This window comes from Erithacus rubecula, assembly GCF_903797595.1.
Source record: "Erithacus rubecula genome assembly, chromosome: 21".
NCBI classification, from domain to species: domain Eukaryota; kingdom Metazoa; phylum Chordata; class Aves; order Passeriformes; family Muscicapidae; genus Erithacus; species Erithacus rubecula.
In genome coordinates this window covers 8,060,143-8,085,656 of record NC_136673.1, presented here as the reverse complement: position 1 = coordinate 8,085,656, position 25,514 = coordinate 8,060,143, and the positions used below count along the sequence as shown (strand labels likewise).

The 25,514-nt window shown below is 44.8% G+C and overlaps 1 long non-coding RNA gene across 2 annotated transcripts in view; it reads right to left on the bottom strand.

Moving 5' to 3' along the window:
• Positions 1–252: 252 nt before the first annotated feature.
• Positions 253–25,514, bottom strand: part of LOC306811028 — an 86,324-nt gene continuing 61,062 nt past the window's right edge. Inside the window, exons 2-4 of one of the 2 annotated variants that reach the window (XR_013776584.1) lie at positions 3,153–3,200; positions 737–805; positions 253–402 (exon numbers count right to left, since the gene is read on the bottom strand). This is a non-coding gene — a long non-coding RNA (uncharacterized lncRNA). Of the gene's footprint in view, positions 403–576; positions 806–3,152; positions 3,201–25,514 lie in introns of those variants that run through there. The other variant, XR_013776585.1, reaches the window with a different exon arrangement.

Below are 25,514 nucleotides of genomic sequence, written 5' to 3'. Positions count from 1 at the left end.
CTTCCTGGTGAGATTATGGGGTTTTTGGGAATAACTCTGGCTTGCTTAGAAAGCAAAAGCTCTGGAGAGGGGATTGGCAGGAGCTGGTTTTGCTGTTAGCCTTGTTCAGGTTGCTAAGCTGATTAAACGAGGCTTTGGATAACGTGTGTCATGTCTCAGCACCGGGGATGAAGTGTTTCATGGTTTTGGGAGCCAGAGCAGACTTAGTGACATCATAACTACTCAAATTTCACTTGAAAGCAGCTCACCTCTGCCTCCTGCTCCCTCTCCTGCCAGCTCTGTCCTCCAAATCCATTTCTGTCCATAGGTTGTGTGCTCCAAGTTCCAGCAGGCACTGGAAATGCAGAATTAAGGGCTGCTGCTCTGTATTCCACTGCATGGAAACACTTTGATGTTTCACAGCTGAGAAAGGGTGGAAAAGGCTCTGAGCAGGGAGTTATCCCCTCCAACAAGCCAGGAAACACTGGGGACAGTCACATCTCATTCCCTTCAATATCTTGAAAGGCCTTTTCCAGGGAAAATGAGCTGTTAATAATTTTTAATTTTTTTTAAATGTTTATTTTTATTATTCTCAAAAGTGCCATCAGATTGGACATTGTAAAAGAGATCTGATTTCCTTCTCCAGCCACAAGGCAACAGCTCAGCCTCACCCCTTCATTTGGGAGATCAAAGCACTGGAAATGGAATCTGCAAAGTGGAAACACCTTCAAACACAAGGAAAGAGAAAATTCTTTGCCTCTCCACTGTGGAGCAGTCTTGTGGTTCAGGCACTGCCCAAAGGAGCTCTGGTGTTCAGACTGCTCAACTGAAATGAAAAATAAAGATAAATGAAATTTGGGAATAAAAGTGAGATTCAAGTCACCAAGTGTTCTCCTTTCACTACAGATTATTTCAAATCTTCAATATTTAGAGTGCAGGAAGGAAAGAGACAAACAGTAGATTAGAAATGAAAAAGCATGGTGGTGTCTTCCCCTAAAAAGAATAATTACTTTAGATAAGGTGCTTGGCAGAAAGGCCATGCATGACCTAATCTAGGAAGCATGTCATTATTTAGCCACAGTTATCTCCCAAATACTATTTTAAAATATGAAGCTCCTGGTCAATTAGGAATAAAGACCAGTGCTGAAGGTCACTTCATACTGCTGGCCTGTGGGAGACTCACAGGATTTGCTGTGCAAGAAATCCATTTTTGCTAAGCAGGTTTTTGTACAGAATGGATTGTTTTTGCCAAACTGGTCTGGGCTTCAGAACCATAACCAAAACACAAAGAAAAATTCTGCAATTACAGGCCTACACCCATTTCTGTGTGAGTATTTTGCACATAATTAATGTGCACATTTTATCTACTGAGGAAATAGAGTGAAACCAGCAGTTCAAATAGGCCACCAAAGCACTGTTGGCTCGTTTCAATGTTCATGTGTTGTTTGCCTGTAATAAATTCACTGGGAATGTGCCTTATTTTGTTAATTCTTCTTCTTTAATGTGTTTACAGAGCTCTGTAGTTGAACAAAAAAAATCACAAAAGGCCAAATTGAGATATTTCTCCTTTTTTTTCCCCCGTAAAAAAATCAGGGTCTGTTTCTTCTGCTTGTTAATCACTTAAAATGAAAAGAGACTTTCCCTCTGATCCAGGAGTATCTCACTTGCCCTTTGTACTTGTGACAGAAAAGGCAAGTTCACAACTCACTGCTGGGTTTTGAGATTTGATTCTCTACTTAGGCTGACTTAAGTTAGTCATTTCACAAGGATTATTCCTGACTTATCCTGCTGTTTCTGAGGGAAGAATCAAGATGGGTGATGTTTGGTTAAGCAGAGACATGTGGAGGGGGAGGAAAAAGCAGGAAAATAGGCTTAGAGAGCCAGCAGTCCCTTAAATACTTGTGATCAGACCTCAGTGCAGTCACCTCACCTGCCACTGCACCAAACCTCCAGCAGTCAGAACAAATCACCCGAAAATGAGATTATAACGCTCTGCTGTTTTTTTAAATACTTTTATCCAAGAAATGCAAAGCCCAAGGAATTCTTTGCTGGAAGACTCCTAATCCCCGGAGCGATCTGCATTGTGTGTATTTCCCCACAATCATTTTCATATGAGTATTGGAATGTTTCATAAAATCCCTCCATTTGCCTTTGGGGGTGTTCCAAAACTCTTCCAGAAAGTCTAAAGTTTCAGGGATTTTCTTGGGATTATTTTGACTTCAACTGGAACGTGCCTCGCTTGACTCCAGACAGAAGAGAAATAAAGTCAGCCCGTGTGTGTAAACACAGCTCTTCCCCTGGGAATTCTGTGCTGGAGGAGCCTGGGAGTGTCTGTTTGTGCACAAGAGAGGCCCCTTTGTCACTCAGGTCAGCAAATCATTATCATGATATGGAAAAATTATTAAAGCACGAGGAAGCGAGTTTATAGCGCGAGGAATTTCTTTGCCTACAGGCAGTTCAGTGGCTGGTGGTTTTCCTGCAAACAAGGATGTCCTTGTCAGAGCTGGGTTACAAAATGGAAACAAAAATGGGGAAGGGGAAAAGATGTGTGGGAGGAATAACACACAGCTGAAAATTTCAGTGCTGGTGTGTTGCATTTGAGGCTATAGGAGTGGCGAAAAGGATAATGCAACACAGTTCCTTGTGTAATGGAGAAGCAAAAGAGAGAGAGAGCTTTATTTAAACACTGCACTTATATAGGGTAGTATGTGCAAAACAAATAGAAAAGGCTCATTGGTCCAAGAAGGCAACACCTCTTTGAAAACATGCTTTGTGCAAAATATCATGTTTCTCACAAACCCAGCAGGTGTTTAATTATTGTTATAAATTCTTGTCCTTGAGCAGCCTGAGAAACCCAAGGCTTCAAGGCTGCTTTTCCCTGGCTCCCAGCAGTATCCAACGACTCTGGTGAAGTCTAGGATGGTGTGTGTGACAGCTGAGGGATGTTCCTTGTCCGCCAAGGGCTGGGAAAGACACTCTCAAAGACAGGATGTGGCTCCAGCATTTTTAAACAACGTAACAAGCACATTGTTTTACCAAAGTCATCCTTTATAGGAAGGGATGAGGCCAAATCAACAAGCAGGAAAGGGATGGATTTTCAGGTAAAACTGACTCTTTGAGAGGAAAGGTTTTTCCTTTGAGGAAGACACATCAGCAAGGATGGAAATATTCACCTGCTGAAGAGTCCAGAGGAGGCACCAGGGGATCAGAGGATGGAGCAGCTCTGCTGGAGGAAAGGCTGGGACAGCTGGGATTGTTCACTGGAGAGGAGAAGCTTTGGGTGAGCTCAGTGTGGCCCTGCAGGGCCTGAGGGGCTGCAGGAAAGATGGGGAGAGACAATTTACAGGGGGCTGGAGAGCCAGGACACAGGGAATGGCTCCCAGTGCCAGAGGGCCAGATTGGACACTGGGGCTTGGAGCAGCCTGGGACAGTGGGAGGTGTCCCTGCCATGGCAAGGGGTGGGACTGGAAAATCTTTAAGGTGCCTTCTCACCCAAACCATTCCATGCTTCTGTGATCTAAAGAGGGTTTTTTTTGTTTGTTTGTTTGTTGTTGTTGTTTTTGTTGTTGTTGTTGTTTTTTGGCTGCAACCTGCCAAAATATTCATATATATAGCCAGACATTCTTACTAGCTCTCATTTTTAAATGAATAGTCCTCAAGATGAAAGCAGATGAAATTATTCAATAAATTATCTTAGTTCTCTACTGAAAAATTGTAAACCACCCTGCACAGTGAAACTTCATCTTCTCACTGCACCAGGAACTGAAACTCATCAAGCAGAAGGTAAAACTTAGTGAGTGATCAACAGAAGCAGAGAAACATCCAAGTTAACTCTTGTCTCCACAGTGCAGATGTGTGGCCCTATCTAAATCCTTGAAGAGCTCTGTAATGCTGTGCTGATTGCCTGAAGGGTCAAGTGGGAAGAACTTTAAAGTCCTTCATCACAGGAGTAACCAGAAAAAATTATAAAAACTTAATAAAAAGACTTTTTGGTCACATGTTAAGAAATGTCAATCAAAACTTTCTGAAGGAGATTAAAGTTTGTCTTTAAAGTCTTGCTCCTGCAGAATTCCCTGGTCTCATGAAAAATGGGGAAAGGATTTACAGATATGAAGAAAAACATCTCCTCTTTGTTCAGCAGTGGATTATGTTGCAAGATAAATTCTGGCAGCCAATTCATTTTTCACCTGCAGCTTTCACCCCTTATCCTAAAATATGTGTAAAAGGATTCCAGAGCTTCAGTACCTCTATCTGAGCTGTACCTATTCTTTTTTATCACAAACTACTGAATAAGCTTCTGTGTCTGCCTTTGAGGGTGATGAAGGTCACTGAAATGATATCAGTGCAATTTTGCAGTGATCTGGAAATCTGAGCCTGTGGGATTTTCCTGTAGCAATTGCAGTAACTGAGCAAACCAAGGGTCTGATCCCCCTCCCTCAGTGCTCCATGGGCATTGCAGATCTGTGGGACTGATGACATTTGAGGAACCTTTGTGCTGTTCCTCTCTGGGGGGTTGAGCTCCCACAGGCTGTGCCATGGAGCCTTTAGGGTTCTTTGTTCTCTTTAATACTTTGGAAGAGCTGTGATGTCACAAAGCTGTAAACTCAAACTCAACAGGCAATGAAGAACCCCCACCAAGTGTAGTGGTTTGATTATTTACTTCAAGAGGACTCAGAGCACCTTGGATTTTGGCATTTTGCAGATGAGTTACCTAGGGGCTGATATGGGGAAGGGCTTTGATTTCATCCAAAGCTGATTGCTCAGGGCCCAGCTGAAGCTGAGCTGTGTTCATTCCCAGAGCCTGGGTGCAGGAAGATTCATTATAAATTCACACACACAGCAGAGGAGAGGCAGGCATGGGGAAGAATTCCTCGAAGAACAGCAGAAAATAGGATTACAAAGGACTCTCTTGGAAACATTTCACTCTGTTATGGATCCTGAGCGTGCACCCCTTGATTCCAGCCTTGTAAGGATGATGTTTTCTAGTCTGGACAATTGGCATAAACCAGGGACAGCCCAGCCTGCAGTAAGGCTGAGAGATTGGTGATTATTACCAACAGCCAAATACAGATTTCTGATGACAGCAGCATTCCCTGTGACATCAGTGGGAATGGAGAGAGTCTCTTTTCTAGAGGAACCTTCAGCTGTGGCCTCTGAACATTTCCTAGCCCTGGAATTTTTCCCAGAACAAGGCAAGTGGGGCATAGCTTGTTGCACTTTCTTGTTGGACATACTGGTGTTCCTGAGATGAAACTCAGGATGTGAGGAATACAAACCCAACTAACATTTGTTTGCCTTACAGAATCAATAGCATAAAGTCTGGCACAACTAACAGCTTCCTGTAGGTTATTTTGCCAAGTTTAAAATCCCCTTCCTGGATGCAGTACATTTCCTTTCAGAGGGCATTCCTTGCTCCCAAGCATTCTAATAATATTTACCCAGAGGAAGCAGTGTGTTTGCCACAAAGTGATCCCAAGTCATGCCTTCATAAATCCATGGATTTCAGTGAAATTATGTTGTTAAGAAAGAAAATGGTGTCTTTGTTAATCACTGAGAGAAAACTGCCTACAAGGATAGTGCATGAGATATTGGGATGTGACCACTATGGAGAGTTTTGCCCGATTTTTTACTCTCTGTTTCTTTGCTACCACTTTCTACCATGTTATTAATCACATTGCCTTTCTGTATTTTCATTGGCTCTTTCTTAGTTAATATTTATGTTGTGCAATATATTTCTCTGAAGGACAGGAAGATGGTTTTCTCAGAGATGTGGCAATTCTTCCAAGTGTTCTGTTGGAAGTTCAGGATTTGGGCTAATTTAAGGCATGCACAAGGCCTGCAGGGATTCTACAAAGATGTGGGAGGGGAGAAATGTGGAGGTCAAGCTGGACTTTCTGAAGGTGCTTCCAGAGCAGTGCTGGCTGTGGCTGAAAGCTTTGCTTTTCATTGTCTCAGGCTAAAAAGGGGCAGCCTCTGGAAGCAGTGACTAGAACTGCAACTGCATTGGTGACCTGGGAAAGTCTGGTTCCTGCTGTGGTGATGAACAACTTTTTGTAACCTCTGACCCTCCTAATCCAGCTATTACGGCCAGAGGCTTCACTGAACTTGGTGATTTTATGCAGAAAGAAAATCTGACCCGATTGTTCAGGAACTAAAAAACTTTAATACTAGAAAATAGCAAACAGCGAGCTGAACAGTTTGTACTGAACTGGAAAAGATGGTACAGGGAAACCAGTTCCATCCACAAAGGCAAATTGCAAAAAGCAGATGTTAGGGCATGGCAGGGGTATTTATAGACGTGGACAAGGGGAGGGATTAGTGGGGAGTTTAGGGAGGGGGTCCAATAAAGGAGGGCAATTAGGAATATTAAAATTATTGCAGCAAAAAGGAACCAATGATAACAAGGGAAGCAGAAAACTTTCTGGCAATTATCAACTTACTGGGACTGGAGGATTCTGGGGGTTGTTTTTTACCACAAGGGTTTTCCCACGGCCTTAAGCCATGGTCATCTGCACTTTCATTGGAGCTAATCACAACACTCATTCTTTAAGATGAGTGTTTTAAATTAACCATCACAGACAATCAAGGAGGATGATCCACACCTGGTCCAAGTGGCATTGCTGCCTTCCCAGATCTGAGCCCAGGCTTTGTCACTTGTCACTTACCTTGGGCTCTTGGCTTCTGAATCCCAGCTGCTCACAGGTGACCCAGGTTCAGCCACTGAGCCCAACCCCTCTGTAAACACTGCTGACAACCCCTTGGGCCTCCTTCCACAGGGGCTGCCACACCAGCTAACAAAAGTAGGTCACCCAGCTGTCACAAGCATGAGAAAACAGTTCTGCCAGCATAGAAAATGTTTGCAGTTGGGGTTTTAAACTTTGTTAGATTGCTGCACACAAAGCAACAAATTAAAAATAATTAAAAAAAAAAAAACAAAAAACAACCCCCCCTAACAAACTGGCAAGTAATGGGACCAACAGACTTCTTGGGCTTTGTTGAATATTTGAATGAGCTTTCTTAACTCTGAAAGAGGGAAAGCAAAGATCATTACAGAGAGCCCAGAGTACTTCCATTGGAAAGTACCAATCTAGGAATTGCTCCCTGAGGTGCACTTAGGAAGACTTGCTTGGACTGACATTCTGGAAGTTGTCTGATGATGCAGAGATCTGAGGTCAGAGGGGCTGATTTGGGTAAGGAAGTGTTTTGAAATTCTGATTTTGGGAAACTAACTACAGCTGGCTAAGTATTAACATCCATTTCGAAGGAGGGTTTTATCAGAAATAATTAGGATTAATATCCTTGTCTTCAGGCCATTGCCTTATCTCTTACTGCTGGATATTTCAGATACTGGAATTTAAGTCAAGTGATTTGTCAAGCAGAGTTTACTAAACAGAAAATGGTTTATAAATGTGTAATGAAGGCAGGCCAGGAGCACAAGCACTGTGTGGGTGTGGGGATTGGATTGGTTCTCAGTTTTGCTACAGATTCATATTTCAGACACTGAAAAGCTTTGAAACTCCTCAAATTTGATTCGGGTCTTTATAGACTGTGTGGCAAGGTGTCAGAAACCTTTTAAAATGGGAATGTTTATTGTGCCCTGAGGCTCTGCAGAACATGGGAGGGGTCTCCACACCAAGTCTCTGTCAGCCTCGAGTCCTCTGACCATTGCCCAGGAATCATCCCACTGTCTGTGCTTCCAAAACGTCCCTCACAGGCTGCCCTGCCTTGGATTGTCCAGGCTGGGGATGGATTTCCAAGGGAAGCTCAGGAGAGGAGCTGGTGACAGCACTGCTGCATGGCCTGAGCTGTGCAGAGGGAGAGCAGGGGGCTCTGGGGTTACAGAGCTCCTCACCTCCAACTTTGGCATTTGGATCCCCTTGATGCCTTTCATACTCTGCCTTTCAGAAGGCTGCATGTGGAATCAGTGATGGAATAGTGAATCAAACCTCCCTCCTGGCCTAAACTGCACTTAGCTGCCCCACTCCCTAGTCAGTATCTTTTTCTTCTGTCCATTGTGCATAAAGAAATATTTTTTTAATAAAATCTTTATTGTAAAACCTACAAAAGACAGTTAAGATGCCTTTCCTTGTTTTCCTAAAGTGTTGAAGCTTGAAGCTTTAGGATTTATGTAAGAGATTTAGCTACACTACAGCTACTCTTACCATCAAAATACTCTGCCAGCACGTCTTTTTGGAGCTATTTTTATGTAAATGCATTAAAAGTTGCAAGGCCAAACTTTTGGAAGTTGGCAGAAGTGGGAAATAGCTCCTAAGTAACCTGAATTTGGTCTTTTTATCTTTCCTGTAATTCATCTTTCTTTAACCTTGAATAAGTCACATGCTTTATTTATAATAATCAAATCCATTCTGAGTTTTCATTTGTTATTTCCCTACTGTGCCCATCACATTTTAGCAAATACAAACCTCTCTTATATTCCTTTCCCTATTGTTGGATGCCATGGGATGGATGGGGAAACAGGGATACAGGATAGAATAACCCCTAACTTTTGCCTGCCTATTGAGAGATCCCCAAGGGCTGTTTTCCCCCAGCAGTCTGGAGCATTTATTAGTTCTGAGCTCCCACTAAGCTCAGCTGGGGCACATCAGGCTCCTGGGGCCAGGTCACAGCAGGAGCACACAAAAAGTGGCCACCTGGCTGAAATAACTGAGCTCAGCCTGCCTGACAGAAGCTGATTCCAGCCTAAGTCTGTATCCAATTGCCTGAGCTATGAGATCATCTCTTCTTTTCCAGGAAATTCTTCCTCATGGAGCATGTGGGTCTTCCTAGAAATGAAGTAGGAGCCTGAAAGTTTCTATTGTTGTGCAGTAATTCAGTGCAGGGCATGCCTGGGGGTTTTCTAACCCAAATGAAATATTCTGGAGTAGAGAGGGATGGAGGAATGGTCATGGCAGAGTGAGAGGGAGCTCAGCAGCTTTGAAGAAGGAAACCTGGTTAAGGACAGGAACTGGATTGATGCATCTTTCTGGTAGGATTTGCTAAGAGTAAGGAAGGAAAAATGTCTTTAACTCATCTCTTGTAGGTCCCTTCCAACTCAGAATATTCTATGATCCCTGCCTTGTTAATGCTGGGTTTCTCCTAGCAAATCTTTGTTAGAAATGTCTTCCTTTTTCCTGATTTATTTTTTCCTAAGGGTTGTTTTTTTGGGATGCTCAGGGATGGAGGGCTCTGGAACACTCCCTAGAACCGTAATTATCTTCCAAGACAGAAAAAAGCCAAGGTCAGCACACACCAGCTCCTGTAATTTCTTATTTCCCTGGCTATGTGGTTCCCACCACCAAATGCTGACATGAAAGATGTGGAAATATTCCACTGAGGACAGTGACACTTTCACTGAGACAATTCACAGTGACTCTCAGTTGTTAAATCCAGGAAGTTTCTCACAGGAGCTATTTTGCTCATTCCCACCATAGTGACTTTAAAAAGGTTTTTCTCTAGAAAGGATAGAGAGATGTGGACAGAGAGCCAGAAAATGAGGATAAGGAGAAGAGGCAACTCCCTTTCTATGTAAAGGATTGTGGATAAGAAAGGTCCCTATAAAATTCCTCCTCCCTGCCTTCCCTGTGCTTGTTTTCTCACAGTTTAATCTTTTGAACTAAATGTAGGACATGGCACTGATATGGAGATGAGCTGAGAAGGTTCCTTTTTGTTTAAGATGGTTCAAAAAGACTCCTCTGAATCCCCAGGTGCAGTTAGAGCTGTTGTAAGAAATCAGCTGTGCATGTTTTGTTCAGGTACTACTAAAATATCCCAAATATTCATTCTGCAGAGAGGGCAGTAGAACAAGGTGAGTCTGCTGCTTGCTGAGGAAGGACTGGAGGTACTGAAGGGGTTGTGTTGGTCACTCACCTCAAGAATACTCTCAGAAGTTTGAATGAATACTAGTTAAAGTGTCTGCCTTCACCTGGCACACAAAATAGCTGCTTTGGATTTTCTGTCCTTTTTTTTTTTTTAACTTGCAAGAGGCACTGTGAGTCATCCCACTGTTCAGTCTGGACATCAAAACTAAATAGGGCAGAAAGGTGAAAATCCTGTCTGTGCTTCTGTGCCTTGCAATGTCTGTTCCATATCCCCATGCCAGTCCCACTGCTCACCTCTGTGATAACCCTTTCCTGTCTGCTCTTTGGGTTTTTTAATTCCTAAGCCTTTAAACCCATGACTAACCCACCTCTTTAGTGTTTCTCTCCTGGAGTTTGGACTCCTGTGTGGGAAAGAACTGAAGAATCAAAATTATTTTAAGAGATAGCAGTGGCCATGGAAACAAAGTGAAATGAAAACACTGGAGAGGTGGGAGTGCAGAGCCTGAAGAGCTCTTCAGAGAACCTGTGTTTGGTTTGGTTTAAAAACACTGGTAAATACGAGCCACAAGCCTGGGCTGAATATGTTGTGCTGTGCTCTAGCAATGAAGCAATTAATCTGTTTCATAAATTACCACTGATTGTGGTTGATTCTTTCCCTGATAACCTTAAATTAAAATCAAGTTTGCTACTAATCTGCTTTAAGTAAAACAGCAATTAAATTGTGGGCAGAAGAGAGATGACAAGGAGTGCATTCAGCTGTGCTTCAGTGTTTAGTACCTCAGACACTCCCAGGTTCAAAGGCAGCAACTCCAAATGCAGGAAGGGTTTTTGTTGGCTTTGCACTCAGGTGAGATCAAAGGTGTTGGGCTAGTCCTGGAGACCCAAAGCTCTGCCTGTTTGCAGAAGGGGTAAATCACTGGCTATTAATAAAATACTGCTCACCCCAAGAGGCTCATTCATGCTGGCCTAGAGGTAACCTCTGCATTGATTAACAAAATAATATATTCTGAGACTGTTACTGAGGCCTTTGAGCATTTCCCCCCAAACAGCACAAGGAGATCTTTGGCTCATTGTTTAGCAAATCAATTATTTTCTAATACACAGTCTGTGCAGTTACTTAGAAGTGGAAGTTGTGTCTTACTACCTGTCCCTCCTGCAATCCATTCCTTCCACAAACAATATGGATTTGTTGGGGACAGTGGAGATCCTTGTCTCCAGAGAGCTCTTTAACAAGCTCAGACTGATTTCTGAATCACAGCCAAGGTGTTTGCACAGCTGCTTTTCTAACCAGGTATTCCAACCACGTTTGCATGCAAAACCTTCCTAGTTTGCTTATGTTTGTATTTTGATCTTCAAAATATCCATCTTCACAAGTGGTTTAGCCTGTGGTGAAAGCTTCACCTTCTAAGTGCTGATTCAAAGTAGGTGATGGTGTGGTCTGGTAGAATAATTTCTGGTTTCAGCTCAGTGAGGTTGGTAATATCCATGACTTAGACAAGGCTTTGTTTTAGTTTCATTTCCATCTTTCCATGCAAAATTGTACTCCTTGAGAATGGAGACTTAGTGGGAAGACCTGAGTGAAGCTGCTGCCCATTCATCTGCAGAGTCTGCAAAGGCTGAGCCCATAAATCCTGAGTGGGCAAACGTGGCTGATTCCCCAGGAACCTTGGGACATGTTCGACTATTTGCAAGACTTCCAACCTATTCTACTTTCTTCACTACCCAAGGATGTGAAGAGCTTTAAAAATCAGGATAAAATTAATTTCTAGTCAGAACCAAGTCACAGGGAGCTGTTACCCAACAAGTTCCTCTGCGTGGGAGCTTGGATCAGTTCCAGTGTTTTGTCAGCCAGTATTTATGGTCTTCCAACCCCTTCCTCATGGCAGCTGGCTGAAAGCAATTGCAAGTCTGGGCTGATGTTTGTCAGTTTGTAGGAGGGAGTAACTAAGTGCTAGCCCTAACAACAATTCCCTTGCTCTGCCTGGAAGGCTCAGTTGGGAGCAAATCCTTTTCTCTGGTTTAAATCACTCAGTGTGAGCAGCAGAAGGAGTTTGGGTGCAGTTCTGAGATGTAAAGAAGCTCTTTTGCCCAACTTCTGCCTCACATTTTCTTCTCCCAGAGTCTTTCAGAGGATCCAGCTCTCCCCTGTATGCTTTTACCAATCCTTAGACACCCTTTTCTGAAATAGCAACCCTAACACTGCATTCTCTGAGAAGTGTCCAAGTAATGTCTTTGCCCAGGATGTCTCACAAATGACCCACAGCAGCATTCCTGAATTTAGAACTGGGTTTTAAAGGAGTTTGCTATCACCTTCATTTCAGAAGCCATTTGGGTGATGTGTTTGACAGCCATGGCTGGATTTGGATGGTTAGACAGGTTGAGAGTGTGTAGCAAACAACTTTTATTCTATTCAGTTTCTCATGTCGCTTTTTAAAATCACCTTTTCTGTGTCAATATTTCTGCTCCATAAGCAGAGCTCGCTCTGTAACAGGAAGGAGCTCTTACTGCTTCACTGTGCAAAGCAATATTGATAAATCCATGCCAGAAATGCCTCATCCCAGCAATCCTTGAGCCTGGAGCCCTCTCCTTTGCAAAACACAGGTCCAGTTCATGCATGAGCAGCAAAATGTCTTTTGTTTTTCTCTTACAGCTCTTCCTTCTGGAAATCAATATCAAATCAATAATAGAACAATCATCTCTCTTAATTCCCTATGACTCTCCAGCTCATTTCTCATATGCTTTGGAATGACTTCTGGAATAGAAGCAGTTCTAAATTGAGGATCTGCATTCAGGATTTCACCCTGACTGTTTTTAGTGCCTCTTTTCTGCACTCTGGAGTGGTGGGTACCACTGTCTGCCCTGCTGAATCAGAAATTGCTCCTTTCTCTGACATCACTGTGTCATGGTCCTGGGAAAGAAGCTAAGCATGATTGCAGGGTAGGAAAAAAGCCCTGCAAAAGAGAAATTACATTGGTTTGAGGTTAAATCAATTTGTAGTCCAAAGATGCCCTGGGACTGGCTGTCCCTTGTAGCAAGATGTGGAGGGGAACAGTCACGCACAAATCTGGCAGACAGAGGAACCCTGAGATGGTTTGTGATAACCAGGCTGAAAAATAAGGGAGTGGAGCTGATGGAAGCTGGCCTGGAAACATGCAATCTAAAAACCCCATGTGATTCCAATAAGTTCGTTCTCCTGGCTGCATTCTTCACATGCCTCTTGATTCTCTGCTGCACACAGAGCTTCACATGCTATATGTAACTTATCCTGCAGCCTGAAACCATCCTGCAGGATCCCCCAAAAACACTCACAGATGTCAAACTGCAGCCTGTAGATTAAGGGCTTAGCACCAAGCTGCTGGGCCAGACCACCTTGCCTGGAAGCTGGAAAGCATTCTGTGATGTTTCATGCTGTGTGCCTTTCTCCTCCCTTGCTATGACCCTATAGCTTCACATTTGGACCCCAGAGCACCTCTGGATGCCTGTGTCCCACTGAGAAACACGTTTTTCACAGCTTTATTAAGAACTGCAGTGGACTGAAAGCAAGCAGTTGGTATTTTATGGTGGAGCTGACAACAATTTAATGCATTTTTTGGAGTTTTTATCCCAGGCAATTTTTGTGCTGGTGACTCCTGAATGTTGCAGGGTCAGTCTCAAGGCACCCACCCAGGACTGCAGGTATGGGAACCCTTGTGAGCCCCAAACCTGCCCTCTGACAGGCTCCCTCACCCCCAGCCAGGGTTCCAGGTGGGGAACAGCACGGGTGAGGGGTGATGTCCTGGGTTTCAATCCTTCACAGAGCTTTCAAAGGGCTGGAGGACCACATGAGTAATGAATTGTTAAAAATGGTTCGTGTCAAGAGGTCAGTGCTGCCTCTGCTGCTGCAGGATGTGCCACTGACTCAAAGAAAAGGCAAAAGGCTGATTTCTGTGACTCATTGACATCTGCCTTTTTCTATTTATCCCTGTGAATTCTGTCATTGACTTGCAGATTTTCCTTTCCATTCTCTTTTACAGTGAGACTGTTTCTGTGCCAGTCTAATTTTGCTCCTTCTATAGGCAACTTTTTCCACTGCCCTCTTCCACATCTTCCCTGGGAAGGATTTGCTGCTGGAACTCCTTTTCAGGACTCTGAAGCCAGTCTGTCTGGGAGCAGTGCTCCTTCAGCACCAAAGTGCAAAGCATTTCACAGACAGCTTTTCTTAGAGGTATTTGGGGCTGTGGGAGAGGTAAATCTGAAGGAGCTGAGTTCCTGCACATCCCATCTCTCCTTGGAAGGAGATTTCCAGCCAGGCTGTCCAGCCCTGAGTGCTGCTGATGTTGTCAATTTGGTCAGATCTATCTTTAGCTTCCCCCTCTGCAGAAATCACTTGGTTTTCATGTTTTGTCAAAACACCCTGACTCAAAGTCCAGCCTGTGATTTTGGGTTTGTCTTCTTGGCTGCCAGCAGGGTGGATTTCTTTAATGACAGTTTTGGGTACAGGCAGTTGTGCTGTGGTGTTTTCCCCTTCCAAGAAATGCTGTGTGCAAGTCTGGCAATGTCTCAGGGCTGACAAGGCAGTGTCTCTCCTTCCCCTGTGCCACTGTGGCCCAAATTATGGTGGGCAGTTCTCAGAAATCAAACTGCTCCAAGTCTGGGCACTGGTGGGGGTCACATTCCTTAGGGCAGCCCCTAAAGCTTTCATTTAGACTTCTTTAGTGCTGATGTGTGTCATGAAATGGGAAAAAAAAATTTAAAAAGTTTAACTGATAGAGCTGAGGCTCTAACTCAACTCTCTAACAAATTAAGGATCCCAGTCTGCATCCCCAGCACTTTCTGGGCTCTACGCTCCATGCAACTCAACTTTTCCAGACTCTTTTACATTCCTTCACTCCCTCTTGTCTTGGTTGACTTTGGCCAGGACTTCACTTCCAGTTCCTTCATTTCAGACCCAAACCTCAGCCAGAGCTTTAAATGTTTTCTTAGACTTGCTTATAGTTGTGACCACAACAAGGAAATCATAATCTCCACTTAAATAATAAGAATCTGAGAATTTATCTCTATATTTTTAGACACCACAATGTAGCAAAGGTTTGTGTGGGTGGGGGGCAAGGGGGATTGTGGGGAAATGGAGGGCATGAAAGTCACAGCCAGGGAGGAGTTTAAGCACATCCTGTCCAGCCATTTTTTGGTTATTCTCCCAATAAAATGAGAGATTTGTTCATTTTTGATCGTGGTTTGTGAGTCAATAATCAGTGAAGAACTGATGTTCTTTTTTCCCTGCTCCCATATCCATCCAAGTCTCTGCATGGGGACCATGCTGTGGCTTTGGGAAGAGCAGGACAGCAAGGACACAATTTCTGTCTGGGAGACAGAACCTGACCCATAATTTCCAGGGAAAAGGAACAACTTAAACTGTGGTTCACACTGCCATGATGCTTTATTTCCTTTCACAGAATGTCTGGGCATGCTGTAAAATAGTTTTAGGATGTCACTTGGTGATTCAACCAACACTCAGTTGAATCCATAAAAGAGAAGTGAGAGCATGGCATGGCAGAGTGTTGTGATCTCAAAGACATATTTTTCAGATGTTGTAGAGCCATAGAATTGTTTAGGTTGGAAAAGACCTTCGAGATGATCAAATCCAACCTTTCCCCAGCACTGCCAAGTCACCCCTAACCCATGTCCCCAGCAGCAGCATCTCCATGGCTTTAAGCACCTCCAGGGATGGTGACTCAGGAACTTCCCTGGGCAGCCTCTTCCAGAGCTGGACACTCCTTTGGGTGAAGAATTTTTTCCTGCTGTAATCCAGTGATTGGCTGTTGCTTGGTGAGATTTGGGGCTGACTGTGGCATTTAGCTGGATCTACATGGCAGCACCCACTGGCTGTGGGGTGGAGGTCTCCAGGAAATGCCTTCAGTTACCCCAGAAACACACCCAAGGGAATGTATAGGCTGCTTGTCAGGGTCTCTTTTTACCAAAACTTAATTAACCAGGGTGCTGCTCACCTACATTAACCACATAACGAGGATGTGTCTGTACAGATGAAAATATTGTCAAAATATTGAAAATATTTCAATTTTGTATGATTCAAAAAATCATTCTGGAATATACTTAGAGGTCATGTGGTGCTGGTCTTTGTCCAGCTCTTTTCATCCTCCTCAGCCTGAGATGTGAAGAGACAGGATTTTCCCACTGCAAGTCACTTCATCCCTATGGTGGAAGGCACAATGTCCTGCTTGAAACCTTTAGAAGTACACATAGATTGAAGCAATGACCCAACAAACAGCCAGCAATTCATAGAAGTTTCAAAATTATAGAAAGCTTAACCAGCATCCCCGACTTCCAGTGATATTCTGGAACTTAATTCCTGCACACTGAAATAAATGTTTAGTCTTAGTGATCCGGGAAGGTGAAAAAATCAGCAGCTGACACTCTGCAGGCATCAGCTGCAGCTCTGTGGAGCCCTCTTTTTGCTCCAGAGTGGGTTTGTTATTTACTTGAATGCTCTGAAATGAGATACACCTGCTTTTTCTGGACTTCTCCCAGGGCCTTGGTACAGATGGGAAAATTCATCTTCCATCTGCTGACTTCTGCTGCAGGTTTGTCTCTGCTTTTTAAGGCCTCTTTCCCAAACACACAGCACCAGAGAATGACCTGCTGCACAATAAGATGTTGAGTGAGTGGTTGTGAGGAGGGGAAATCCCAGATAAATGGTTTGGTTATTGCCATCAGGGAGTGCTGGATGCAGCCACCTCATCCCCAGGCTCACCCTGGTGAGCGCTGCTGCCTCCAAACCAGGGCTTACATAAAACTTCCAAGGAGAATTAATTCATCCACTGCTCTCAACGACTTGTTTTGCTTCAGGAAAGATGACAACATCATCCAGAAATGTTCTCCTCTGAGCTGCTCCCAGGGATGAGCTGCTGGAAGGAATCAAACATTTACAGCTCCCGAGGGACAGAGAGGTCTGTGCGGGGTGAGAGCTGCAAACAGTGCAGGCACTGCACACCCCTGGAACCAGGGCAGGTGTTTATGGGCCATTAATGATTTAAACAATCCTTTTGTGCAGGAAAGACCTGATGGGCCAAGGCTCTGCCTGGTGGAAAGCAGGGTTGTTGTGCTGGAATTCCTCCCTGATGGTTCAAGGGGCTGGTGCAGGGGCAAAGGGTGAACAGAGCAGGTACAGGGATCTGGGATGGATATTCCAGCTCCCTGTTCATACAGATCTGCAAATATTTTCAAACCTTTTAGAGGTGACAAACAAAGCCGGAAAACCCAGATTTTATTTTTAAAAAATTACTTACTTTTTTAATTCTTAGATTTTCCATGTGCCCAAATAAGCTGATTGATTCTCAAAAGTGCCCTAAACTATTCCAACTGCAGCAGTGGGAAGCACCTGGAATGTCAGAGATACCCACGAGTGAACTAAAAAAAACCCATGATCAATCAAGCAAGGCAGTTAAAGCAAATTAAACATGGAAAAAGCAACAGATTAATTTAAAAGTCGCCGGCTGGGATTTGGAGAATATTTTGTACTTCCCCAGTAAACACTCCAATAGACTTGGACCCAAAGTGTTCCTAGGCACTGGCCAAGCTGCCACAGTCTCTTTTAGTTTCCATGATCCATCTCCTTTGCAGCTAATCCAGAATGTATTCCTTGCTTTTCTGACAGCTCCATCACCTTTGGACTCTGAGTCTGTGGTTGCCATGTGTGCACATTTTCAACTTTCAGCAAAAGCACCAGGATTTGATATAATGCAGGAGGAGACACTTTTAATAAGATCCTTAATTGAGGCCTGTCCCTGTCAAGGCAACGTGAAAACAGATGCTAAGATTCCTCTGCTCCTTTCTAAAATCCTGAATCATGTCATTTTAACCAGGAAACTTTTTTTTCTTCCAAAAGAAAGAAAAAAAAAATAAAAGACAACTTTTTTAGCTGATTGACTCTGAAAATAGGGATAGAACTGAGTAATAAAACCTGGTGCAATCTTCCAATTATGAACCAAATGTATCAAATAGGGATTTATCTTTTCAGTAATCTAAACCCTACAGCTTCTCTCTGCTAATCTAGTCCAATGTCAAAGGTAGCCAAGCTTGGTTTAGCTCATTATAGATATTTTCTAAAACTTGGCTAGACTGCAAATGTCATGTGCAGGCAAATCAAGATCTGACAGCCAAGACAATGCCAACTGCTTAGTTTTAGTCTGATTAAACCTCTCTGCCCATGTCACTAGTCTGTCACCCTGTGCCTGGTGTGAATGACATTTAATAACCTGCATTTTGTATGGTGTTGCTGGAATTCAGGCTCTGAAATGCTGCAAGCCACATTGTGTTTGCACACTTTGAGCATCCAGGGGATCTGAAAAACTCATTTAACTCTCTTCTGCTTTGGAGGATTCAAAACTCCTTTGGCTTTTGTGTTTGGAAGGGTTTGAAGTCACTGTGGTCTCAGCAGAGGCTGAGGGACGTGTGCCCTGGGTGTTTCTGTCACTGCCTGCTCAGCCTGCCCACCTGGATGCTGAAGGTGTTCAGCCCTGACCTGCAGACAGGTGCTGGGCAGGGTCCTGGGGTTGCTCTCAGACCTGTAGAGGGACCCTAAGTGATCTGAAAAGAAATCAAATTACACTGATAAAGTGGCCTTCTGCTCAGCAGTAGCATCCCAAATCTCTGTATTTAACCTGAACATTTTTTCTAGTAAATTATCACTGAGCAGTCAGTGGTTCTGTGAGGAAATACATTTTGGTGTGGAGTGGAACAGGAAGGAGCTCAAGGTACAGTTTCCTTCTCTCTGAGGAGAGTGAGTCAAAACACAAATTCTCCTTCTCTGTTTACAGGTAATGTTGTATCACAGAATAATTTAGGTTGGAAAGGACCTTTAAAATCAACATGTCCAGCTGGTGAGGCTCATCTTAACTCTTCAAATTCTTTTCTTTCCTGGCAAGGCCTGATGGAGACTGTATAAACTGGAGTCTTTGAGTCTACAAACCACAAATTATCTCCCAGAACCATATAAATCACATACTTAAAGACCAACAGTCATAACCAGGCCATAGTTATGACTATGGAAGAACTGAAATGTGAGGTTCATTCTGCACAATCCAGCTGGTCACAAACAGATCTCACCTCCCTGGAATTATACAATTACACTGAGCTCATCCTAAAGTTGAGGCAGCATCAAAGTTCAGGTCTGGACCTGAAATCCCACCCAGCCTTTGATGTACTTTGGGATCCCTGCAGCACCAGGTGCTCTGGGCTGGATTTAGGCAGAAGAATGGCCCAGGTGTCTGATTCTGGTCCCTGTAAGTGTCCCCCGTGCTGTGCCTGCCCATCATTCAGCACAGTGCCTTCCATTCACACCACTGGCACTGCAGGAAACACATTCAGACCTCACCACAATGATTTGTTTTCTTTCATTCAGTCTTGTTTTTACCAGTTTTATCAGTGCCAAGCAGGATCAGACTCTGAAGACTTCCTTTGGAAACCTTTTGATTGTGAGCGTGTCTCCTCCAGAGCTGCCCACGGAGCACCACCCTGCCAAAACCCTCTGAGAAACTGCTCTTCCCTTCCCTCACTCCCCACACTGCCTTTTGTGGCTCCCTATTTAGAGATCTGCAGGGAAGAGCAGATGGGATAAATCGTCTGCTGGTAGCCAAGTGACTGAGCCCCTTCTGGGAAGCGCCTGGGTCTGTGTGAGAGGTGCCCAGGAGTCAAATTGCTCTGCAAAGAGCTGTAAATCTCGGGGGCTGCTGTAAATCTAGGGGCTGCTGTGCTTCCAGGAAGGCTCCCCAGCACAGAGGCTGCTCCCAGGGAGTTTCCAGCCAGCCCAGAGCAGCAGGAACGAGGCCAGCCCCACCATCCATAGATCACCTCTGCGGATGTGGAAAGCAATCAGGGGGGAAAAGGGGGAGGCACACATTAAATCTCACAAGTACCATTTTGTTTTCCCTTCCTCCTTCTCTTCCACCCTCCACCTCTCTCCTCCTTCCGACCCCTGCTTTTTTTATTTTTTTTTTTTTTTCAGTAGCTGATGGGGGTGGTAAAATTCCAGGGGGCCAAGACAAACTGTTAAACATTGTGATTTCTAATGGTTCCTCTTGAAAATTGCTGACAGATGCTGGTCCTGAGATCAGAACAGCAGAGGCTGCCAGCATGAGGCGTGGGGCCAGCCATTGATTCCCTGCTCTAACAGTAAAATCTAAATCTCTGCTAACTCTCCAGGCAGACACCATGTGCCACTTTTCTCAGAGTTTCTCCTTGTCTTCCTTCTTTTTTCCTGTTCCCTTTCCTCTTTCACCAGACTTTACCCTTTCATCTCCATAATTTTTGTTCATAACTTTATGTGTCCTCCCCTGGCCTCTTCCTTCCTTCCCTGTTCATTTTTGCTGTCTTGCTCCTGGACTCTATGGATGCTTGCCCAGCTACGACTTAGAAAAAGAGGAGTGCAGGAATTTGACTGATGCAGCAAGTTTCTCTCTTCTTTTTGGAACCTCCAGCTCACAAGACAGCTTATTTGTGTCTCAAAATACTTCTTGGCTAAAGCCAAGGAGGGAGATGGGATGGGGTTGGGGTCAGTCAGGGTCTTGCAGGAGGAGATGGAGGGAAGCTGCCAGCTCAGGGTAGGAATGTGTTCTGATTGCAGGAGTTGTGTTTGTGCAATCTGTGCATCCATAATGTGCCCCAGCACCTGACATAGCAGTCTGGGCTTTTTCCTCACTTAATACCAGCTCCTTGTGACAGAATAGCCCCCAGTGGAAGTTTTGCAAAGGAAGAGATTAGCCACGGTTTGGGGTTTGCTGGTAAAGCTTGGAAAAGCACTGACACAGCCCCAGACATTGTCAGGAGTTTAAGGAACAATAACAGGCCCGGGGCTGTGGAGGAGGGGAGGTATTTGTCCCTAGAAAGGTTCACGACATTTGGATGGAATTGGGAACGGCTGTTCTGCAAGGCACACATTTCTGGCATGCTGCAGGGTCAAGTCCCCAGTTCACCTCTCCTGCTGTCACTGCTGTGAGTGGGGAGCACCAGAGGTGCAGGGAGGAACCTGGGAACTGGATTTGAGTCTCAAGTTCAAATAAATGGGCACAGTCAGGGGACTAAATCTGCTTTCTCTGGTTGCTTCTGAGTGTGAAGGATCTGGTGTGGGGTGTTTGTGCTGGGCACGGGGGAGAAATTCCTCCCTGAGAAGATGCTGCAGCACTGAGCAGGTCAGAGGTTGTGCCATCGCTGTCCCCAGGGCTCAGCCTTGGCAATAACCCAACAGCTGCACGGGAGCTTGGGTCAGGATCTTCCCAAATCCTTTCCAGCCACCACTCCTGTGCTGGGCAGTGCCAGCTGGCCAGGCCAGGGTGTAAACATCAGCAGGCAGAGCTCTTTCCCTGAAAAGTGAGTATCACCACTGAGGTACCCAACAGGGCTATCCCTGCTCCAACAATCTCATCATATCAACAGTCAGGGCTATGCTTTATTTTTGATCTTCAACAGCACTGCCAATAAACCTCCAGGTAGCTCTGGGCTAGAAATGACCCATTCAGAGCTGTGCTGCTCCTCCAAGCTTTCCTCTCACCAGCAATTCATGCATGGAAAGTCATTTTATCTCCTTTCCTGCCTGCAAGGCACTCCAGCATCTCCCCTCCTGCTTCTCCAGCAAACAAATGTCACCAGCTGTGCCAGAGCTGTGAATGCCCAGTTCCTCTGCTGGCAGCATCAATGGTCAGGCTTAGAGTGTTTCTCTGTCTTATTAGCAGCTGTCAGCACCACCAAGGGAATGCCTCTCCCTCTGACACGGGAGATTAATGGGCGTGATGCTAAAGGAATTGTTTCTTCTGGCTGCTGATGGGCCACAATTAGCACCTCCATCTCTAAGCTGGTACTTGCTTTCTCATTAATCCCGGGATTTCCTCCCGCTAGCTGCAAGAGCCTGTGAGGGAGGAGGGAGGCTGTGGTGATGGGCTGAGCAGAGCCTGGGAGCCCTGCAGACCCCGCAGCCCTCATGTCAGCACTGCCCTGCTGCTGCTGCCCTTGGTGGACACTGGCTACAGACAGGGAGCTCTCAGCACCTCCAGGATCTTCAAAGGACAGCAGAAAAGCAGCCAGGGAGGAGTTTGAGCATGAACATCCACAGGATAGGCTCTGCATCCTCTCCTGGAGGATTATCACCAGGTTTTAGAGGAGAATCTCATCTCCAAAATGGGGATGTGCAGCACTGATATCCTCCTGGCTCAGGGCTCCAAAGCATGAGAGACACCTGAAGCTGCAAGGTGTGTCCTGTTGTTGGAGAACACTGAAATACAGAACTATCACATCTTCATCTTACCCAGACAGGCTACCCAGCCCCAAAATATTCCAAGGTCAGGTTGGATGGGGCCCTGAGCAGCCTCTTCTGGTGAGTGGCCTCCTTCCCCCTGGCTGGGGCTGGAAGGGAGGATCTTTATGGATCCTTCCAACCCAAACCCTCCTGGGATTCACATCTGCCCATCACCACTGTGGAAGGCAAGTTCTGCATTTTAAACAGGCAAAGTGTGAGAGGAGAAGCAGCTACACTGGGGCATGCTCTTGAGTAGTTGAACAAAGAAATTCAAGAAACTGACTCACTGACTTGAGTTTGTTTTCACTACAGACTTGCAGCACTGGGCTGCAGAGCAGAGCCTGTCATTCTGTCTTTTCTGAGTGTGAGTGAAATATAATTCTCTCCCAGTTCCATGTGGATCACATTCACCCTGTCACATGCAAAAAAAAGCAGGAAAACCTGTGTATGCTCAGAGTGAGCATTGTTTGTCCTTCAGTGCTGTGTTACCTGTGGCAGGTGTGGGTATGGTGTTATTCTCTCTCTCCTGTAGAAAATAAACATTTTGAGATCACTCAGTCTGTGACAGTCACAGACATTTCACTCAAAACTTTCAGAAGGAATTCTGTTGCTTCAACTCACAGGCTCCCAACCACAGATGGACAGTTAATACCTAATGACAGCAACATGATTTGAGTCTTCCAGCTCTTAAAATCCAAGTGCTACTCAGAGACTGAAAGCACTTGCCTTGCCTGTAAGACATGATGAAAACATACCAGTTGAGTAATTTCAGTAGGAACAGCAGTGGAACAGCAGTGAAATACACAAAGAAATTCACTGCACTTTGATGTTTTTGGCAAAATACAGGGCATGTGTAATTGTGCTTTTCATTGCTGAGTTCACTGTCCAATCATAATGAGCAAATAATGGAAGAGGAAGTGAAGTATGGTTATATATTTCTCTAAATGTCTCTGTTGTTGCTATTTATTATTTATGGTGTGGTAACATCTAAAAATCCCCTCAGAAATTGCAGTTCTGTTGTTTCAGGCACTGTACCCACCCAGAATGTCTGACACAATTTGTGTTGACACCTTAAGACCTGAGGAGTGCTTGGACTGGGATGACAATTATTCTCCCTTTGATGCCTTTTTTTGGGGCTACATAAAAACAGAGACCAGAAAAAAATTAAGAAAATAAAAAGCAGTTTATTTATATTTATTGAAGGTACATTTAGGGCAGACAAAGCCCCCCAGGGGCTACACCCAAAATGGACAATGGGTCACAGGTTTTGTACTTTTATAAGTTTGGTCCATTTGCACATTGGGGGTGAATCTTCCAATTACAGCTTCAGGTAATGAAGTCATTTACGCCAAGTTTACTCCCCAAAACTCACTTTTGTTTTCATCTCTGGGCCCTGAGGTGTCCTTGATTCCCAGCCTGGAGAGGAATTGTTGTGTCTGCCCAAACTGGGAGAGCAGCAGCTCACACTGTGTGTGGAGTTTAGAGTTATACACTAAAGAGCTGCAGGGTTACAAACATATGAAATATATAAAAACTAAAATCCTGAGGCATCACCTTCACCCCAGGTGAGCATTACCAGGGCAGTGATCTCTGTGCTGGGAATGCTCCTGTGAGCTGCATGCTCTGTGCCTGGCCATGGGATGTGGGTTTGGATGTGCACAGAGCCCAGAAACTGCTGAGAGTCCTGCATCAGATACAGGCAACACAAATTCCAGATCCTCTTCTGAGGCTGAATTCTCCAGGTACTAACAGAAGGATTGAAATATGAAGAGAAAATGTAACCCTGAAGAGCAGATCACACAGATGGGGCAGATGTGGAATCCGTGGGGTTTTTATTTTCCTACTGCTCTGAGTCTTGGCCAAGAGCTGTGCAGGATTCACAGAGTCCACCTAGGGAGCTCCTACAGGAGGAGGAACAACATCACAGTGTCTTTTTGGAGTGTTTTATTTTCTGTCTGGAGATGCTCCCATGGCAAACCAAGCTGTGATGGGAGAGAGATGGGGAAGAAAGATCCAGAATACATAAATAACCATGGCAGGGCCTCTACAGAGCCAAATTACTTTGCACATGGGAAGAAGAAAATGGGGTGTAAAACCCCCTATAGGTTAAACTCCAGGAGATTGTCTGTGCTAAGGATGAGCCATTATTAACCAGACTTGTCAAAAATAAATCCCTTCCCTCTCATGCAGGATTGAAAACACATTGGCTGCTAAAGGAGGTAGAGCCAAAATGCTTTCAGTACCTATTATAGAAAATGTAGGAGACCCCTGAGCAGGAGATTTCTGTGAAATAGGAAGGGAAAGGTTTGGCTTTTGCTCACCCAGCAATCAGGGAATTCTGCAGGTGGAGGGTACCAGGCAAGAGCTCCTTGCTGGCATCTCATCACCAACAAATGGTGGCACTCACACTGCTGTCCTGCACCAAAGCAGGGCCTGCACAGAGCTCCTGGATGGTTTGGGTGAGAAATTCCAGGGCTGAGATGAGCAGCTGAGGGGGCTGCCCTGATTTCTGCACCTGTAGGAATGAACACAGCTCGCTGCCACCCAGCAGCCCTGAGCCTGTGCCTGTCTAGACACCCTGCCCTCCCTCCCCTCTCCCAGATTTCCTTGGCTAACCCCCCTGCCTTTGTTCCCAGCTCCAGATGGAAGTGTTGAAAGGCAGCCCCGAGGAAATGGTGTTAATGTCACTCACACCCCGATTATGTCACAGCCTGCCTGCATCTGTTTGGTGCCCGGCAATAAACTGCATTTCTTGTCCCCTTGGGGACCTGTAAGGCACAGCCCAGAGCATTCCCAGCTCAGGCTTGGGTTTCTCACATGGAAAGTGAAGCTGGAGGGGCTGAGCAGAGGGCTCCTGACAGAGTGGGAGCTTTGCCAGGGTTCACACTCAGAGCCAGGAGCATTCCTGGATCCTGCAGCACTGCCTGGCTTATTAACCATGGCCCCATGAACCTGTTTGTTGATCAAACACCTTCTGAATTCACACCTGAGTCATGGTGAGGGACTTAAAAATCCAGTGTAGTGACATGAGAGGCATTCCTCAGGTATCTGGGCTGCAGGACAGTTTGGATGAAGCTTGCAGAGATTAACTCTGTGTGGTACTACCTGTTTTTTGGTGCTGATGGGATTTTTAAAATTCCAATGGAATACTGAAAAAATCCAACCAATATTTTAAATGTAAGCAAAACAAGCCCAGAAAAAAATACATAAAAATTTATATTTCCCTCTTTTTAGTAGTCTCTTTTAATAGCTGTTTCACATAAACACTGTGGCTCATGATCTCTACTTAATTTTTCAGGTATTTTGATCAGTAACCTAAAATCCCACAAACACCCTCTGGTTGTTTCCTCTTTTCTAGAGCTGGCAGGTGAAGGGGGCTGTTCCACTGTTCGTGGTGCTTGGAAAGAGCCTGTTCAGCTCCAGCTTGCACTGGA